Below are 21,979 nucleotides of genomic sequence, written 5' to 3' on the forward strand. Positions count from 1 at the left end.
ACCAGTAATCATATACTGTTTATAAGCAAAGTAGCATGTAATCCCTTTTGTTAGGGGGGGGGGGGAGGGGGGGGGCAGGCTCCTGCTGGCTCGCGTCTCCGTCATTGTTTGTAGATCTGTTTTATTTAAGGGCCTCTTCATCATAATGTATCATTCGACCGTGTACTTTGTTGTATTGTTTTATCTATAATAAAGTGGGGCGAAAGCCTGCAGGGTCATAGGCGATGGAGGAAGGAGTACAACATGTTTCCAAGTTAGCACAATGTATGCCTAAATAAACTTAGTACATTGTGTACACATAAGCACAAGACCATCCGTTAATTTCTTAGAGAAACACTTCTGTAAGATAGTCGATTTGACGCGTTACCTCATATCTCTCTCTCTCTCTCTCTCTCTCTCTCACACACACACACACACACGCACACACACAACTGGTTACAACATTATTTGTGTGGGAAGCGGACAGTTGTGGGAATCAGGGAACACAACAATAATGATTAGCATGATTACAAACAGCGAATGGCGGAAATTGTAGTTGGACTGGTAAGATGTCGTGTTTATGTGACGATGGTGAACCACCACCATCCAACACAGACTCGAAGTTGTGTGTTGTGTTTTGCACGCATGCAGAATATAATTTGTCTCATCCTAGTAGTGTTAACAACATACTTTTTGGTATTTGGAAAACAAATTTTGAGTTTAAATGGAACACGACTTCTCTATGTTCCTCACTATTTATTTCCCAAATGACTAGAACAATGCCCGTGCGTTGCAACGTGATATAAATATTCTAGTACATTACTACGTCCGTCCTGGTTTATTGGTCCTATTTGTAATTTGCGCCAAATTTTGACTAAATATTTAACTAACAATATGTTAATGCATGTCAACAAAAATTATATCCTCGAATTAGTATGTGAACATAGTTTCCAATGCTATAATTTTTGGTGACATGCATGAATATTTTGTTAGTTAAATTTATGGTCCAAATTTGGCCAAAATACAATGGGGACCAATAAACCTGGGCAGGGGTAGTAGCTTGTGATTTACCTGTCAATAATAATGCGATTGTGTAAATAAATGTTCATCAAAATCTTTTCGTGAATTACCTTATATTTCGATTAGAACTTTGGTAAGTAAATTAAAGGGGAATTGTTTTTTTTCGAGGAACCGACAAGAGCACTGCCTTTTCTTATAGAAGAAAAACAGAAGCACAATTTACAGGGGGGCACACGTTTTTAGGGAATATGGCAAAAACCCAAAAATGGCCCATATGCATGAACCATGGAAAACCTAGCACATGCTCAGCCTATGCCGACATATGGCAAGGCCCCAACGAAAGCCAGATCCCGTTGCTTAATGGCCTCGAAAGCTAGTAGAGCAACCTCGCGATGAGTCATCCGTTGACCCGAAAACGCATTTGTTCCTCTCTTTCCAGATAGCCCAAATTGTGTAGATGATCCTACCGCTCCTCCGCCTCGCACTTGGGATGGCTCATCTACTAGCATCTTGACCCACAGTCAGAAACAACGCCAGGCTCAGGCAAGAAACTATGGCGAGACCCTCGTTTGCCCAGGTGTTTATCTGGTTCCAAACAGCGACACGAGGATAGTCCTTGCGAAGATGGGTTGTCGTTTCTGGCTGCTGAAGACATAGCTGACACCTTGGGTCATGTGGCCAACCGCGAATAGCCAACATATCTGCGGTGAGGATTCTACCATCGAGGACTAGCCACGCAAAGAATTTGCACTTGGGCTCAGATAAGCAGACCAGACCTTTGAAGAGTAATCTTGGGTGTGAGCCACAGAACTGCGCCGCATAGGCCGATGCGGAAGAGTAGGCTCCATTAGTGGTCAGGTTCCAGGAGATTGTGTCGTCCTGATCTAGGCAGCATAACTGTCTGGCTAATCTATCCCGATAGAGTGAAACATTCCCCCAGTTGTTGCAGGGATCGAAGGCTAGCGACTACTCTGATCCAGTTATCATTTGTCACCTCCTGATGCACGGTCCTATATTTCCTTGAAAGCTATTTTGTAAAGCTCCGGCGCAAGTAGTATTAGAGGGCCCCTTCCGCTCTAGTTGTCATGCCAGAAAAGTGCCTTGCGGCCATCTCCCAAAGTTATGGTTGTGCTTGCGCGAAAATGGTTCATATCAGCCTGGTCGCATGGCAGGTCAGAGCCCACCCATGGCCTCTCCGGGTCCGTCCATTGTAACCAGGGCCAGCGAAGGCGGAGGGCGCGGCCAAAACGCTCATGGTCCGCGATTCCCAGGCCGCCCAACCTCCTTGGACGATAGTCGGTCTTCCAGTTAACGAGGGAGTGCCCTCCAGAAGTTTGCGTTTCGTCGAAGTTTGCGTTTCGTCCTCTTTCTGCCATAGAAACCTGCGAATGATCTTCTCAACCTTTCCCAGGATCCATTTCGGCAGGCTGAGAGCGGAGATGTGGAAAGTCGCCATAGCCGTCAGAACTGATTGAGCCAGAGCGACCTTGCCGGGATTATTTAGTAGCTTTCCGTTCCAACCCGACAGTCTACCCGCAATCTTGTCGATGAAAGGTTGGAGGTCAACCCTTCGGAGCCGACGATAGTGCAATGGAAGTCCGAGGTAGCGTCCCGGGAAGCTGGCAATCATGGCAGGGAAGACGGTGAGTATGTCCTGGAGGTCAATGTCCCCGCACCGTATCGGAAAAACCTCGGTCTTTGACAGGTTCGTGATTAGGCCACTATCCTCCCCAAAGGCTTTCAGTATGGCCGAGAGCGCCCGCAACTCCTCCTTATCAGGGTTGGCAAAGATGCCTGCATCATCCGCAAAGAGAGAGATTCTACATCTGGCGGAACGAGCGCGGATGGGCTTGAGGATGCCCTGCTCAGAGGCGAGATGAAGAATCTGCTGCAACAGGTCTATTGCCAGAATGAAAAGCATCGGCGACACCGGATCTCCCTGACGCAGGCCCTCCCATGCCTGAACAGCTTGCCCGGGTTTCCATTCAGTAGGATCCTAGATGACGAATATGCCAGGGTCATGCAAATCCAGTCCCGCCAACGTTGGCCAAACCCCGGGCGCTGAAGAACCTTAAGAAGGAAAGCCCAATTGACGGAGTCAAAAGCCTTCGATATATCAAGCTTGAGGAAAAGTCCTGGGATGTTCCGGCGGTGTAGGTCCTTGATTAGGTTCTGAAAATGCAGAAGGTAAGTAAATTAAGGTGATTGATTATTATATATGTTGGAAGGTTGTACGAAGGGGTGGTGGAAAGAAAGGTGAAATAGAAATCTTACATTCTTTTTAAGTAGTAGAGATGCCATATCCATATCCAGAAAAATCCAAGCTTTAACCCCTCCAGTCAGGTTTAGAAGGCCATGCGTATGGTTTAGTCTACGGTGTTACCAATGAAATAGAGTTAATAGCCACAAAATTTAATACTGGAAAATTCTCATTATGAAGTGAATGATAGTTGATGGCAATAGAAAGAGAGTTCCATGCAAAGTAGAAGACGAAAATATAAAATAGAGTGTGTCAAGATCCGCAAACCAACTCGAGAGTAAGGATAATATTCAACCCATATAAGAACTGGGCGTACGGCCGTCCGGTCATTAATAATGTTAGTGAATGATGCAACAAGGCGAGCGACAGGCACAAGCTGAAAACGACCGGATAGGAATATGAAATAACGAACAGGAGGTGGCGTGAGAAACGAGTAACAGCAGCAAGTCGTTAACTTCAAATGTGGGTCTATGGGAAGTATAGGGCGGTAAATTATTAGCTCAGCAAGTTTACGGTGTACCAAGCTTGTTTAAATTTTAAGAGTTCATCCGTTGGAGGGTGTTCCAAGAGCTGGATTGAAAGAGCGTGCTTTTACCTTCACACAACAAGAACAATAAAGATCTATTTAAACAGTAAAAGCATACTGAAGATAAATGGACTGCACTGTCACGCCATGAAAATAGTAGAAAATTCAACCAAACCTACTGGGCGACCAGAAAAAACCGGAACCTGCCATCCATTGGGTTTTAAGCTTCATGGACCGTTTTTAAAAAGGGTTTCCCCCCGCTTTGTATTACAAAGCAACCAACCGATACAACCAACGAAGGTGCTAGGGCAGAAGTAGCACAGACACGCCTAAAAGAACCGAAAGACAAAGAACAAAAGAAACAAATGTCGACAACGGCGGATCGACAAAAAACGAAGAAGCCTCGCGACCACTGCGCCCATCGGAAATCTCCCACTGAGCTCCTAGATTCCGAAGCCCAGGTACCAATCAACACCTCCAAGAAGGGATGCGACGATGACGACGCTGCTGCCAAGGGTTTCCCCCGGTGCGCGACGAGGAGAGAGGAAGGGTAGCCCCCGACGCCCTCCAGGAAGGTACGGCGGCACCCTTAGGCGCCACCACGTCGGTATCGGTCAAGCCGACCTAGATTTCTCCCGATCCCAACCTTTACCTCGAGCACTCCGGACCAAACCGACCACCACCCTGCGTCAACATGGTCTTGAAGCTTCCACGATGTCTCGCCACGGCACCATGAAGTGAGGACTGCACACCGAAGATGAGGAGCCGGGACTAGAGGCAGCACCACCGTCAGCACGTGTGAGGGCTCAACCTCCACCGTCAACTACGGTAGTCGACCGGACGCAATAGCAGGAGGATCCAGGCCCGTGGGCCCATAGGCCCAGCTAGGCCCTCATAGGACCGTAAAGTTCCCACCTTCGCGCTGCAATAGGCACGCTATCGGCGTCGCCGCCCCCAATCCGAGCTGCTCCTCCTCTCCACCGCGCAGAAGAAAACGAAGCCGTGCCGGGGGTCGGCCCGCTAGGACCCAGATGGGGCCCGTAGGGCCCAAATCTGAGCTGGGGGCGCACTGCCGACCACCCCGCGCCACCAAGCTACACCGCCACCTCGCTCGCTGATACGTCTCCAACGTATCTACTTTTCCAAACACTTTTGCCCTTGTTTTGGACTCTAACTTGCATGATTTGAATGGAACTAACCCGGACTGACGCTGTTTTTTAGCAGAATTGCCATGGTGTTATTTTTGTGCAGAAATAAAAGTTCTCGGAATGACCCGAAACTCCACGGAGAATATTTTTGGAATATATAAAAAATACTAGCGAAATAATCAAGTCCAAGGGACCACACCCTGTCCACGAGGGTGGGGGCGCGCCTACCCCCCTGGGCGCACCCCCTGTCTCGTGGGCCCCCTGAGGCTCCGCTGACCTCAACTCCAACTCCATACATTCACGTTCTGCGAGAAAAAAATCAGAGAGAAGGATTCATCGGGTTTTACGGTACGGAGCCGCCGCCATGCCCTAAACTCTCTCGCGAGGGCTGATCTGGAGTCCGTTCGGGGCTCCTGAGAGGGGAATCTGCCGCCGTCGTCATCATCAACCTTCCTCCATCACCAATTTCATGATGTTCTCCGTCGTGCGTGAGTAATTCCATCGTAGGCTTGCTGGACGGTGATGGGTTGGATGAGATTTATCATGTAATCGAGTTAGTTTTGTTACGGTTTGATCCCTAGTATCCATTATGTTCTGAGATTGATGTTGCTATGACCTTGCTATGCTTAATGCCTGTCACTAGGGCCCGAGTGCCATGATTTCAGATTTGAACCTATTATGTTTCCATGAATATATGTGATTTGTTGACCCTATTTTGCAACTCAATAGTCACCTACTATGTGTTATGATCCGGTAACCCCAAAGTGACAATAATCGGGACCACTCCCGGTTATGACCGTAGTTTGAGGAGTTCATGTATTCACTAAGTGTTAATGCTTTGGTCCGGTACTCTATTAAAAGGAGGCCTTAATATCCCTTAGTTTCCAATAGGACCCCGCTGCCACGGGAGGGTAGGACAAAAGATGTCATGCAAGCTCTTGTCCATAAGAATGTATGACTATATTTGGAATACATGCCTACAATACATTGATGAACTGAAGCTAGTTCTGCGTCACCCTATGTTATAACTGTTGCATGAGGAATCGCATCCGACATAATTATCCATCATTGATCCAATGCCTACGAGATTTTCACATATTGATCTTTTCTTAGTTACTTTACCGTTGCCACTGTTACAATTACTACAAAACGGCTACCGTTACTTTTGCCATTGTTACCGCTACTATCATATTACTTTGCTACTAAACACTTTGCTACAGATATTAAGTCTTTCAGGTGCGGTTGAATTGACAACTCAACTGTTAATACTTCAGAATATTCTTTGGCTCCCCTTGTGTCGAAGAAATAAATTTGGGTTGAATACTCTACCCTCGAAAACTATTGCGATCCCCTATACTTGTGGGTTAATAAGACTATTTTCTGGCGCCGTTGCAGGGGAGCATTGCTCTATTCTTTGAGTCACTTGGGATTTACATTTGTTGATCACTATGAGGAAGTTGAAAGATGAAAGAACCAAGATTTATCCCTCAACTACAAGGTGAGGTAAGGAACTGCCATCTAGCTCTGCACTTGATTCTCCTTCTGTTATGAGTAAACTTGCGACACCTACTACTGCTATTGATTTTGATAGGTCGCATGTTATTGATGATGCCACTTCTGCTTTGCATGGTATTTGTGATGAAACTACTTTTATGATTGATACCACTGTGCCATTAGGTGAATTTCTTGATGAACAACTTGCTAGGGTTAGAGAGAATGAAATTATTGAAACTGATAATATTAATGAAAGTGATGATGAAGATTCTCCCCCTAGATATGAATTGCCTGATGTTCCTGAGGGTTATGTTATGCATGAAGAAACTTCTAGAGATTTTCTTGCTTGCAATAATAGATATGATTTTAAGAAACTGTTAGCTAAATTGAAAGAAAAGTCTTTGAATGCTAGAATGAAATATGACCCTGCTTTTGCTACTTCACCTATCTTTATTACTGATAAGGATTATGATTTCTCTGTCGATCTTGAGATAATTACTTTGGTTGAATCCGATCCTTTTTATGGCTATGAATATGAAACTGTTGTGGCACATCTTACTAAAATGAATTATATAGCCACCCTATTTACTCATGAGGAACAAATTTGTTACTACTATATCCTTAAGTTGTTTTGGTTCTCATTAAAGGGTGATGCTAAAACACGGTTTAATTCTCTTAATCCTGGTTGTGTGCGTAGTCCCCGGGATATGATTTATTACTTCTCTATTAAATATTTCCCCGCTCATAAGAAACAAGCTGCCTTAACAGAAATATATAATTTTGTGCAAATTGAAGAAGAGAGTCTCCCGCAAGCTTGGGGGAGCCTTCTCCAATTACTTAATGCTTTGCCTGATCACCCTCTCAAGAAAAATGAAATACTTGATATCGTTTATAATGAACTAACCGATGCTTCCAGAGACCACCTGGATAGTTGTGTTGGTTGTGTTTTCAGGGAAAGAACTATTGATCAAGCTGAATTGCTATTGAATAATATGTTGAGTAATGAAAATGATTGGAAACTTCCTGAACCAACTCCTAAGCCAACTCTGAAGAAAAGGTGTATTCTATTTCTCGGTCCTGAAGATATGCAAGAGGCAAAGAAATCTATGAAAGAAAAAGGTATTAAAACTGAAGATGTTAAGAATTTACCACCTATTGAACAAATACATGGTCTTGATAACCCAACATGGGTAGTAAAGGTAAATTCTCTCTATAGATTTGATGAAGGTGATATTCCTCATTATAAGTCTTCTACCTAATGCTTAGATGAGTTTGATAACTTTATGGTTAAACAAGAAAACTTTAATGCTTATGTTGGTAGACAATTGAAATGTAATGCTTATATGATTGAGCACTTCAGTGATTATATGGCTAGTGTTAAATGTTGGGGAACGTAGCAATAATTCAAAATTTTCTACGTATCACCAAGATCAATCTATGGAGTCATCTAGCAACGAGGGAGGAGTGGATCTACATATCCTTGTAGATCGCGCGCGGAAGCGTTCAAGAGAACGGGGTTGATGGAGTCGTACTCGTCGTGATCCAAATCCTCGATGATCCTAGCGCCGAACGGATGGCACCTCCGCGTTCAACACACATACGGAGCAGCGACGTCTCCTCCTTCTTGATCCAGCAAGGGGGAAGGAGAGGTTGAGGAAGATGAATCCAACAGCAGCACGACGGCGTGGTGGTGATGGAGCTGCAGTACTCCGGCAGGGCTTCGCTAAGCTCTATGGAGGAGGAGGAGGTGTTGGAGAGGGAGAGGGAGGCACCAAGGCACGTGTTGAGAGGCCTCCTTCCCTCACTATATATAGGGAGCCTAGGGGGGGCGCCGGCTCTAGGAGATCCAATCTCCTAGGGGGGCGGCGGCCAAGGGAGGAGTCCCTCCCCCCCAAGGCACCCAGGGGTGCCTTCCCCTCTTAGGACTCTTCCCCTAGGGTTTCCCCACCCTTAGGCGCATGGGCCCTAGGGGGAAGTGGAGCCCCAGCCCACTTTGGGCTGGATCCCTTCCCACTTCAGCCCATGGGGCCCTCCGGGATAGGTGGCCCCACCCGGTGGACCCCCGGGACCCTTCCAGTGGTCCCGATAAAATACCGGTGACCCCGAAACTTGTCCCGATGGCCGAAATAGCACTTCCTATATATAATTCTTTACTCCGGACCATTCCGGAACTCCTCGTGACGTCCGGGATCTCATCCGGGACTCCGAACAACATTCGGGTTACACATACAAATCTCCTATAACCCTAGCGTCATCCGAACCTTAAGTGTGTAGACCCTACGGGTTCGGGAGACATGCAGACATGACCGAGACGTTCTCCGGTCAATAACCAACAGCGGGATCTGGATACCCATGTTGGCTCCCAGTTCCACGATGATCTCATCGGATGAACCACGATGTCAAGGACTTAATCAATCCCGTATACAATTCCCTTTGTCTATCGGTACGATACTTGCCCGAGATTCGATCGTCGGTATCCCGATACCTTGTTCAATCTCGTTACCGGCAAGTCGCTTTACTCGTTCCCGTAACACATCATCCCGTGATCAACTCCTTGATCACATTGTGCACATTATGATGATGTCCTGCCGAGTGGGCCCAGAGATACCTCTCCGTTTACACGGAGTGACAAATCCCAGTCTCGATTCGTGCCAACCCAACAAACACTTTTGGAGATACCTGTAGTGTACCTTTATAGCCACCCAGTTACGTTGTGACGTTTGGCACACCCAAAGCACTCCTACGGTATCCGGGAGTTGCACAATCTCATGGTCTAAGGAAATGATACTTGACATTAGAAAAGCTTTAGCGAACGAACTACACGATCTTTGTGCTAGGCTTAGGATTGGGTCTTGTCCATCACATCATTCTCCTAATGATGTGATCCCGTTATCAACGACATCCAATGTCCATGGTCAGGAAACCGTAACCATCTATTGATCAACGAGCTAGTCAACTAACTAGAGGCTTACTAGGGACATGGTATCTAAGTTTCCTATCAATACAATTCTAGCATGGATAATAAACGATTATCATGAACAAGGAAATATAATAATAACTAATTTATTATTGCCTCTAGGGCATATTTCCAACAGTCTCCCACTTGCACTAGAGTCAATAATCTAGTTCACATCGCCATGTGATTAACACTCACAGGTCACATCGCCATGTGACCAACATCCAAAGAGTTTACTAGAGTCAATAATCTAGTTCACGTCACTATGTGATTAACACTCAAAGAGTTCTGGGTTTGATCATGTTGCTTGTGAGAGAGGTTTTAGTCAACGGGTCTGCAACATTCAGATCCGTATGTACTTCGCAAATTTCTATATCATCTTGTAGATGCAACTACTACGCTACATTTGGAGCTATTCCAAATAACTGTTCTACTTGGAGCTATTCTAAATTGTTGCTCCATTATACGTATCCGGTATCTCTACTCAGAGCTATCCGGATAGGTGTTAAGCTTGCATCGACGTAACTCTTTACGTCGAACTCTTTATCACCTCCATAATCGAGAAAATTCCTTAGTCCACTAGTTACTAAGGATAACTTTGACCGCTGTCCTGTGATCCATTCTTGGATCACTCTTGTACCCCTTGACTGACTCATGGCAAGGCACATTTCAGGTGCGGTACACAGCATAGCATACTGTAGAGAGCCTATGACTTAAGCATAGGGGACGACCTTCGTCCTTTCTCTCTATTCTGCCGTGGTCGAGCTTTAAGTCTTAACTTCATACCTTACAACTCAGGCAAGAACTCCTTCTTTGACTGATCCATCTTGAACACCTTCAAGATCATGTCAAGGTATGTGCTCATTTGAAAGTACCATTAAGCATTTTGATCTATTCTTATAGATCTTGATGCTCAATGTTCAAGTAGCTTAATCCAGGCTTTCCATTGAAAAACACTTTCCAATAACCCTATATGCTTTCCAGAAATTCTACGTCATTTCTGATCAACAATATGTCAACATATATTCATCAGAAATTCTATAGTGCTCCCACTCACTTCTTTGGAAATACAAGTTTCTCATAAACTTTGTATACACCCAAAATCTTTGATCATCATCAAAGCATACATTCCAATTCCGAGATGCTTACTCCAGTCCTTAGAAGGATTGCTGGAGCTTTGCATACTTATTAGCATCTTTCAAGATTGACAAAACCTTCCGGTTTGTATCACATACAACCTTTCCTCAAAAAAACGTCGAGGTAACAATGTTTTGACATCCTATCTGCAAGATTTCATAAATAATGCAGTAATCGCTAATATAATTCCAACAGACTCTTAGCATCGCTACGAGTGAGAAAGTCTCATCATAGTCAACTCCTTGAACTTGTCGGAAAACATCTTAACGACAAGTCGAGCTTTCTTAATGGTGACATTTACCATCATTGTCCGTCTTACTTTTAAAATCCATCTGCACTCAATAGCCTTACGACCATCGAGCCGTTCTGCCAAAGTCTACACTTTGTTTTCATACATGGATCCTCTCTCGGATTTTATGGCCTTGAGCCATTTATCAGAATCCGGGCCCACCATCGCTTCTCCATAGCTCGTAGGTTCATTGTTGTCTAGCAACATGACTTCCAAGACAGGATTACGCACCACTCTGAAGTAGTACACATCCTTGTCATCCCACGAGGTTTGTTAGTGACTTGATCTGAAGTTTCATGATCACTATCATAAGCTTCCACTTCAATTGGTGTAGGTGCCACAGGAACAACTTCCTGTGCCCTGCCACACACTAGTTGAAGAGACGGTTCAATAACCTCATCAAGTCTCCACCATCCTCCCACTCAATTCTTTCGAGAGAAACTTTTTCTCGAGAAAGGACCCGATTCTAGAAACAATCCCTTATTGCTTTCGGATCTGAGACAGGAGGTATACCGAACTGTTTTGGGTGTCCTATGAAGATGCATTTATCCGCTTTGAGTTCGAGCTTATCAGCCTGAAACTTTTCCACATAAGCGTCGCAGTCCCAAACTTTTAAGAAATGACAGCTTAGGTTTCTCTAAACCATAGTTCATACGGTGTCATCTCATCGGAATTACGTGGTGCCCTATTTAAAGTGAATGTGGTTGTCTCTAATGCCTAACCCATAAACTATCGTGGTAATTCGATAAGAGACATCATGGTATGCATCATATCCAATAGGGTGCAGTTATGATGTTCGGACACACCATCACACCATGGTGTTCCTGGCTGTATTGGTTGTGAAACAATTTCCACAATGTCTTAATTCTGTGCCAAACTCGTAATTCAGATATTCATCTCTATGATCATATCATAGATATTTTATCCTCTTGTCACGACGATCTTTCAACTTCACCCTGAAATTACTTGAACCTTTCAATAATTCAGACTCGTGATTCATCAAGTAAATATACTCAACCTCTACTCAAATCATCTGTGAAGTAAAAACATAAGGATATCCACTACATGCCTCAGCACTCATTGGACTGCACACATCAAAATGTATTACTTCCAACAAGTTGCTTTCTAGTTCCATTTTACTGAAAACGAGGCTTTCAGTCATCTTGCCCATGTGGTATGATTTGCATGTCTCAAGTGATTCAAAATCAAGTGAGTCCAAACGGTCCATTTGCATGGAGTTTCTTCATGCATATACACCAATAGACATGGTTCGCATGCCTCAAACTTTTCAAAAACGAGTGAGCCCAAAGATCCATCAACATGGAGCTTCTTCATGCGTTTTATACCGATATGACTTACGTGGCAGTGCCACAAGTAGGTGGTACTATCATTACTATCTTATATCTTTTGGCATGAACATGTGTATCACTATGATCGAGATTCAATGAACCATTCATTTTAGGTGCAAGACCATTGAAGGTATTATTCAAATAAATAGAGTAACCGTTATTCTCCTTAAATGAATAACCATATTGCGATAGACATAATCCAATCATGTCTATGCTCAACGCAAACACCAAATAACAATTATTTAGGTTTTAATACCAATCTCGATGGTAGAGGGAGCGTGCGATGCTTGATCATATCAACCTTGGAAACACTTCCAACACATATCGTCAGCTCACCTTTAGCTAGTCTCCGTTTATTCCGTAGCTTTTATTTCGAGTTACTAACACTTAGCAACCGAACCGGTATCTAATACCCTGGTGCTACTAGGAGTACTAGTAAAGTACACATCAACATAATGTATATCCAATATACTTCTATCGACAGCCTTCTCATCTACCAAGTATCTAGGGTAATTCTGCTCCAGTGGCTGTTCCCCTTATTACAGAAGGACTCAGTCTCGGGTTTGGGTTCAACCTAGGGTTTCTTCACTAGAGCAGCAGCTGAATCGCAGTTTCATGAAGTATCCCTTTGTTCCCTTGCCCTTCTTGAAACTAGTGGTTTCACCAACCATCAACAATTGATGCTCCTTCTTGATTTCTACTTTTGTGGTGTCAAACATTACGAATATCTCAAGGATCATCATATATGTCCCTGATATATTATAGTTCATCATGAAGCTCAAGCAGCTTGGTGGTAATGACTTCGGAGAAACATCACTATCTCATTTGGAAGATCAACTCCCACTTGATTCAAATGATTGTTGTACTCAGACAATCTGAGCACAAGCTCAACAATTGAGCTTTTCTCCCTTAGTTTGCAGGCTAAGAAAATCGTCGGAGGTCTTATACCTCTTGACGTGGGCACGAGCCTGAAATCCCAATTTCAGCCCTCGAAACATCTCATACGTTTCGCGATGTTTCAAAACGTCTTCGGTGCCTCAACTCTAAGCCGTTTAACTGAACTATCACGTAGTTATCAAAATGTGTATGTCAGATGTTCGCAACATCCATAGACAACGTTCGAGGTTCAGCACACTGAGCGGTGCATTAAGGACATAAGCCTTCTATGAAGCAATGAGGACAAACCTCAGTTTACGGACCTAGTCCGCATAATTACTACTATCAACTTTGAACTAAATTTTCTCTAGGAACATATCTAAAAAGTAGAACTGAAGCGCGAGCTACGACATAATTTGCGAAGACCTTTTGACTATGTTCAGGATAATTAAGTTCATCTTGTGAACTCCCACTCAGATAGACATCCCTCTAGTCATCTAAGTGATTACATGATCCGAGTCAACTAGGCCGTGTCCGATCATCAGGTGAGACGGACTAGTCATCATCGGTGAACATCTTCATGTTGATCGTATCTACCATACGACTCATGCTCGACCTTTCGGTCTTCTGTGTTCCGAGGCCATGTCTGTACACATGCTAGGCTCGTCAAGTCAACCTAAGTGTTTGCATGTGTAAATCTGTCTTACACCCGTTGTATGTGAACGTTTGAATCAAACACCCGATCATCACGTGGTGCATTGAAACAACGAACTGTCGCAACGGTGCACAGTTAGGGGGAACACTTTCTTGAAATTTTAATGAGGGATCATCTTATTTACTACCGTCGTTCTAAGCAAATAAGATGCAAAAACATGATAAACATCACATGCAATCAAATAATAGTGACATGATATGGCCAATATCATATAGCTCCTTTGATCTCCATCTTGGGGCTCCATGATCATCTTGTCACCGGCATGACACCATGATCTCCATCATCATGATCTCCATCATCGTGTCTCCATGAAGTTGTCACATCATCTATTACTTCTACTACTACAGCTAACGGTTAGCAATAAAGTAAAGTAATTATATGACATTTATGTTGACACGCAGGTCATAAATAAATTAAGACAACTCCTATGGCTCCTGCCGGTTGTCATACTCATCGACATGCAAGTCGTGATTCCTATTACAAGAACATGATCAATCTCATACATCACATATATCATTCATCACATCCTTTTGGCCATATCACATCACATAGCATACCCTGCAAAAACAAGTTAGACGTCCTCTAATTGTTGTTTGCATGTTTTACGTGGCTGCTATGGGTTTCTAGCAAGAACGTTTCTTACCTACGCAAAAACCACAACGTGATATGCCAATTGCTATTTACCCTTCATAAGGACCCTTTTCATCGAATCCGATCCGACTAAAGTGGGAGAGACAGACACCCGCTAGCCACCTTATGCAACTAGTGCATGTCAGTCGGTGGAACCAGTCTCACGTAAGCGTACGTGTAAGGTTGGTCCGGGCCGCTTCATCCCACGATGCCGCCGAATCAAGATAAGACTAGTAACGACAAGCATATTGAACAAAATCAACGCCCACAACTACTTTGTGTTCTACTCATGCATAGAAACTACGCATAGACCTAGCTCATGATGCCACTTGTTGGGGAACGTAGCAATAATCAAAATTTTCTACGTATCACCAAGATCATCTATGGAGTCATCTAGCAACGAGGGAGGAGTGGATCTACATACCCTTGTAGATCGCGCGCGGAAGCGTTCAAGAGAACGGGGTTGATGGAGTCGTACTCGTCGTGATCCAAATCACCGATGATCCTAGCGCCGAACGGACGGCACCTCCGCGTTCAACACACATACGGAGCACAGCGACGTCTCCTCCTTCTTGATCCAGCAAGGGGGAAGGAGAGGTTGAGGAAGATGAATCCAACAGCAGCACGACGGCGTGGTGGTGATGGAGCTGCAGTACTCCGGCAGGGCTTCGCTAAGCTCTATGGAGGAGGAGGAGGTGTTGGAGAGGGAGAGGGAGGCACCAAGGCACGTGTTGAGAGGCCCTCCTTCCCTCACTATATATAGGGAGCCTAGGGGGGGCGCCGGCTCTAGGAGATCCAATCTCCTAGGGGGGCGGCGGCCAAGGGAGGAGTCCCTCCCCCCCAAGGCACCCAGGGGTGCCTTCCCCTCTTAGGACTCTTCCCCTAGGGTTTCCCCACCCTTAGGCGCATGGGCCCTAGGGGGAAGTGGAGCCCCAGCCCACTTTGGGCTGGATCCCTTCCCACTTCAGCCCATGGGGCCCTCCGGGATAGGTGGCCCCACCCGGTGGACCCCCGGGACCCTTCCAGTGGTCCCGATAAAATACCGGTGACCCCGAAACTTGTCCCGATGGCCGAAATAGCACTTCCTATATATAATTCTTTACCTCCGGACCATTTCGGAACTCCTCGTGACGTCCGGGATCTCATCCGGGACTCCGAACAACATTCGGTAACCACATACAAACTTCCTTTATAACCCTAGCGTCATCGAACCTTAAGTGTGTAGACCCTACGGGTTCGGGAGACATGCAGACATGACCGAGACGTTCTCCGGTCAATAACCAACAGCGGGATCTGGATACCCATGTTGGCTCCCACATGTTCCACGATGATCTCATCGGATGAACCACGATGTCAAGGACTTAATCAATCCCGTATACAATTCCCTTTGTCTAGCGGTACGATACTTGCCCGAGATTCGATCGTTGGTATCCCGATACCTTGTTCAATCTCGTTACCGGCAAGTCTCTTTACTCGTTTCGTAACACATCATCCCGTGATCAACTCCTTGATCACATTGTGCACATTATGATGATGTCCTGCCGAGTGGGCCCAGAGATACCTCTCCGTTTACACTGAGTGACAAATCCCAGTCTCGATTCGTGCCAACCCAACAAACACTTTTGGAGATACCTGTAGTGTACCTTTATAGCCACCCAGTTACGTTGTGACGTTTGGCACACCCAAAGCACTCCTACGGTATCCGGGAGTTGCACAATCTCATGGTCTAAGGAAATGATACTTGACATTAGAAAAGCTTTAGCGAACGAACTACACGATCTTTGTGCTAGGCTTAGGATTGGGTCTTGTCCATCACATCATTCTCCTAATGATGTGATCCCGTTATCAACGACATCCAATGTCCATGGTCAGGAAACCGTAACCATCTATTGATCAACGAGCTAGTCAACTAGAGGCTTACTAGGGACATGGTGTTGTCTATGTATCCACACATGTATCTGAGTTTCCTATCAATACAATTCTAGCATGGATAATAAATGATTATCATGAACAAGGAAATATAATAATAACTAATTTATTATTGCCTCTAGGGCATATTTCCAACATTAAAGGTGAACTTAAACTTATTTGTAAACATGCTTCTATGGTTACCACTCAAGTAGAGCAAGTGCTTAAAGCTCAAAATGATTTGCTCAATGAATTAAATAATAAGAAAAATGATAATGCTGTTAGAGTTATGACTAGAGGGGGTAAAATGACTCAGGAACCCTTGTATCCTAAAGGCCACCCTAAGAGAATTGAGCAATATTCTTAGAGAGCTAATGTTGACACACTTAGTCCTTCTAAGAGAAAGAAAAAGAAAAATTATAGGACTTTGCGTGCTTCTAGTGAACCTGTTGTTGATACACATGTGAGAATCCTAATGATATTTCTTTTTCTGATGCTGAAACACAATCTGGTAATGAACATGAGCCTAGTGATAATGTTAATGATGATGTTCATGTTAATGCTCAACCTAGTAATGACAATGATGTAGATATTGAACCTGCTGTTGATCTTGATACCCCACAATCAAAGAATCAACGTTATGATAAGAGAGACTTTGTTGCTAGGAAGCACGGTAAAGAAAGAGAACCATGGGTTCAGAAACCCATGCCTTTTCCTCCCAAACCATCCAAGCAAAAGGATGATGAGGATTTTGAGTGCTTTGCTCAAATGATTAGACCTATCTTTTTGCGTATGTGTTTGACTGATATGCTTAAAATGAATCCTTATGCTAAGTATATGAAAGAAATTGTTACAAATAAGAGAAAGATAACGGAAGCTGAAATTTCCACCATGCTTCCTAATTATACTTTTAAAGGTGGTGTCGGTGTCAAAACCAGCGGATCTTGAGTAGGGGGTCCCGAACTGTGCGTCTAAGGCGGATGGTAACAGGAGGCAGGGGACACGATGCTTTACCCAGGTTCGGGCCCTCTTGATGGAGGTAAAACCCTACGTCCTGCTTGATTTATTCTTAATGATATGAGTATTACAAGAGTTGATCTACCACGAGATCGGAGAGGCTAAACCCTAAAAGCTAGCCTATGGTATGATTGTATGTTGTCCTACGGACTAAAAACCCTCTGGCTTATATAGACACCGGAGAGGGTTAGGGTTACACAAGGTCGGTTACAAAGGAGGAGATATCCATATCCGTACTGCCTAGCTTGCCTTCCACACCAAGTAGAGTCCCATCCGGACACGGGACAAAGTCTTCAATCTTGTATCTTCATATTCCAACAGTCCGGCTGTCCGAAGACCCCCTAATCCAAGACTCCCTCGGTAGCCCCTGAACCAGGCTTCAATGACGATGAGTCCGGCGCGCAGTGTTGTCTTCGTCATTGCAAGGCGGGTTCCTCCTCCGAACACACAGAAGAGTTTGAATACCAGGATAATGTCCGACCCTGCAAAATAAATTCCACATACCACCATAGAGAGAATAATATTTCCACAAATCTTAATCTGCTGACATGCTTTGGCAACATGACATCAGGCCATGGCTCGGTGATTATTCGAACCGTTTTTCTTCAACCAGCTCCACACATAACGCGAGGCGGTTTCTCGACACATCTTGTCAAAGCAGAGATCGTGTTCCCCTAATTACGGGATTCTCATCAATACGGTCGTGGGTAACCCAACCGTGCCTAGGACTCCTAGATTTTAGGAAAGTCCCAAACGGCCACTAGGAGGACGCTTGATATTTACCCTCTTTATAAAGGGATGAGGCTTTTACTTTTTTCCCTCCCGTGCTCAATCGAATCCTTCCCCCGCGTCGAGTTCTAACACCCAAAGCCCAGGTCAGGTGCTTCGGACCTTCAATCATGTCCGGATCTAGCCTTCAAGGCCGGTGGATGCCCTCCTCCGTTACGGAAGAGGATATCAAGAAGTTGAGGGAGGCCAGATACCTGACCGCCGAGGTTTCGCATCGGCTGCCTGCCCGAGGGTAGGTCGTCCCTACTCCCGAACCTAACGAGAACGTTGTGTTCATTTCCCACTTCCTCCGAGGTCTAGGCCTCACTCTGGATCCCTTCGTTAGGGGTTTGATGTTCTATTATGGGCTAGATTTCCACGATCTAGCCCCAGACTCCTTTCTCCACATCTCGGCATTTATTGTCGTATGTGAGGCCTTCCTCCGCATTACCCCTCACTTCGGCCTGTGGCTCAAGACCTTTGACTGAAGCCGAAGATGGTCGAGGGGCAGCATGTAGCGTGCGGAGGCGCATTAATAAGCAAGATCGCTGGAGCTCCATGGCCAAAGGGTTCCTTTCCAGAGGTGTCCAAATTATGGCAACGGGAGTGGTTTTACATCACAGCTCCCAGAAGTGCCAAGTGGGTGGCTGCCCCTGCTTTCCGCTCGGGCCCTCCACCACAACTGATGTCATGGATCAGCAGAGGGCTGAGTTGGGGTCCAGCCAAGGACGTGGCTATATTGAAAAGCCGTATTCAAGATCTCTTCGAAGGAGATTTCAGTCTGGTTACGGTGGTGCAAGTCATGCTGGTTCGTCGAGTCCAGCCTTGCAAACGCCGGCCCCTCCACATATGGGAGTTCAACCCAGAAGGACCGCGCACTATTTAGAATTTCCTCGGCCTGACGCACGAGGAGATGTATAAATCATTCTTCAGACCCCAAATAGAGTGTCCGGATACTACCGAGGACGTGGGCCTAAGCAGCAACCGCACCGCCGACCAAGTAAGTAATCCTCTAGCCGAACACACCATCTTTCATTTATCATGACGTCATTCTGAGAAATCGCTCTTTGACCAGGACTGGCTAACAAAGGCGAAGATGATTCGGTGTTCGGCCCCCGTTCCTGAGGGTTTGGACAATCCGGTACTGGAAAAGATGTTCGAGCTAGCACCTTGCCTGGAGCCCTCAAAGGAAGATAAAGGGGGGAATAATGAGGGTGAAAGCGGGCCCCCATCGCTACCAATTCCAACCAAGGGAATGAGCGTCTCCGTGAAGGAGGATAACCAAGGGGAAGAATCTGACCTTCCCTCGCTTCGGGGAAGGAAGAGGACTGCCTCTGAAGATCCGGAAACCAAGGTTTCCAAACGGGAGAAGAAATCTCCACCAGAGGGTCCTGCCTTGGAGGGTGCTCTTATCGCACAAAGTCCGCACGGGGATCAGCCCTCTAACGAGCTGTAAGTAATCAAAAAGTACTTTAATAGTGAAAATATACTACCTTACCTCTGAGGAAAATAACCGAAGCATTTATCTTGCAGTTCGGATCTTAGCCCTTCTCAGCAGAGCTCGTCTTCGGGGGATCTTCTTCTGGAGATGATGGAGAGCGAAACGCCTCCCCCGGACTCCCCCGCTCAAGAAGCGGGCGACCTTGAAGTGTCATCATGGAGGGCCTCGCCAGATCAAGTGAGGCTAGAAGATAATCATGTGGTCGCCCGAAGTCCCCAGTATCCGGCTCTTGAAGAGAGCAACCAAAAGAATCCAGCACCGTCTGGTATGCGGTCGGACACACTGAGGGATCTGCTAGAGCGAGAAACTATCTCAGAAGAACACCGTACATTGATGGGTACATTGATTGAAAGGATTTCGTCCACCGAAAGCAGGTTGCATGAAGCCTTTATGAGTCTACTGATGGGTTTTGAGGTACGTGAAATGATATACATTTGTGATAGTACCGCACATTTTTAGGTGTGCCCTGTGTAGATAGTAGCCCCTGAGACTCTCGTTGTCGTCGAGAACGGCGGCAAACAGAGGATCGTAGTCCCAGGAAATAACCATACCGCTTTTATGTGCAGGTGGTGGAAGCTCCGGTGGCTAGCCGGACTAATGAGTTTGCCGAACTAAAGCAGCAGCTGGATGCGGCGGATGCCGACATCGAGCTTGTTAACAAGCGGCTTGACGAGGCACGGGGTAAGTGATGTTTTCTGGTGAATGTCACATAGTAAGAGCAGCGTGATGCCAGTATCTTTAATATGTGTTGACTGCAGATGGAGCTGCCACCGTGGAGACCCTTCAGGCAGAACTTGCCCGAGCCAAAGAACAAGCAAGGAGTAGTAATGCGGCTGCTTTGAAGGCGACCGAAGAGTTAAGAGCCGAGAAGGCCGCGCATTGCGAGAGCAAAGAAAAAATGGCCAAGATGGCTGTAAAGTTAAAAGACACTGCCGACCGTTGCCAGTTCCTTGAAGAAGAAAACCGAGCGAAAGCGACGGACCTTGAAAAGGTCGCGATGACGACCAAAGACACCCGCTTTGCTATGAGGGCAAAGAAGGAAGAGCTGCGTGAAGCTGGTGATATTGTGGCTGGGAAGCCCTTTTTGCTGCGGAGGAAGTTCGGAGATCCGCGCTATGCCCCTATAGATCGGCTGTGGAGTTCGGCGGACGCATATCTAGACTTGGCGGCGAGCGCTGTCGATGCGGCCGAATACTTCCGAGATCAAACAGATCAGGAAGTGGACAAGCTGTTCTGGTCGCAGTTCAATGTGCCAGAGCGTCCGCTTCCATTGACCGATCATCTTGCCGGATGGGCCGAACTCAATAGATTGTCCGGTCTCGCCATGAGGTCCATCGTAGATCATCTCTGGCCGGAAAAGCCGAAGCCGAACTGCTATTTCGGTTTAGTGCAGCAGTTCCTTGGTGCGGTGCCGCGCATTAATGCGATGAAGAGGTTGGCATGCATAGAAGGCTCGCGAATGGCCCTTGCCCGTGTCAAGACATACTGGGCGGAGATGGATGCCACCACTATTGCGGCGCAGGGTTCGGCCATAGGCCGAGTGGCTGCCGAGCACTATTTTGAAGAAGTTCTTGAGGGTGCTCGTTTGATAGAGGCCCAGTGCTCGAAGAATATTATGTTTGAGTGACATGTATTCCCATTGTAAAAACAATGTTTTTATTAAATTTATCAAGGCTGTATTTATACTTTTGCCCGAAAGTAATATGATGCCTCCTGTGCGGCCGTTTATGTATACATGTGTATAACCTGAAAGATTGCAGTCGTCGGCTTCAACCCCCAAGGCCGCTGCACTCTCTTCGGCGCGCAGGGATCGCTCAATATTTCCATTTACTGTAATGATGCCATGTGGACCGGGCATCTTAAGAGTGAGGGAAGCGTAATGCAGTATTGCATTAAAGCGAGCGAAAGCTTCGCATCCAAGTAGTGCTTGATAGCCACTTTCGAATGGCGCAATGTGGAAGGTTAAATTTTTGCTACGGAAGTTATCCGGGAAGCCGAATATAACCTGTAGTAGCAGGGAGCCCGTGCAATGAGCCCCTTGGCCTGGCGTTACTCCTTTAAAGGTAGTATTGTTGTGGCAAATTTTCGTTGGGTCTATCCCCATTTTGCAGATTGTGTCTTGATATATCAGGTTTAAGCTGCTGCCGCCGTCCATCAGGACTCGTGTGAAGTGGTATCCGTCAATTATTGGATCTAATACAAAGGCAGCCCATCCTGCGCTCCAGATACTTGCTGAGTAATCCTAATGGTCGAAGGTGATTGGTTGAGACGACCAGTGGCAGGACTCTGCGGTGATAGGCCCTTGGGCATGTTTATCTGGGAGTGCCGCTTTGCTTCTCCCCTTTATCACGTGTAACACGTTTACTATTTTGACTTCTGGTGGAAATTTCTTCTGTTCCCCAGTGT

The sequence above is a fragment of the Triticum urartu genome, chromosome 7, assembly GCF_003073215.2.
Source record: "Triticum urartu cultivar G1812 chromosome 7, Tu2.1, whole genome shotgun sequence".
Classification (NCBI taxonomy): domain Eukaryota; kingdom Viridiplantae; phylum Streptophyta; class Magnoliopsida; order Poales; family Poaceae; genus Triticum; species Triticum urartu.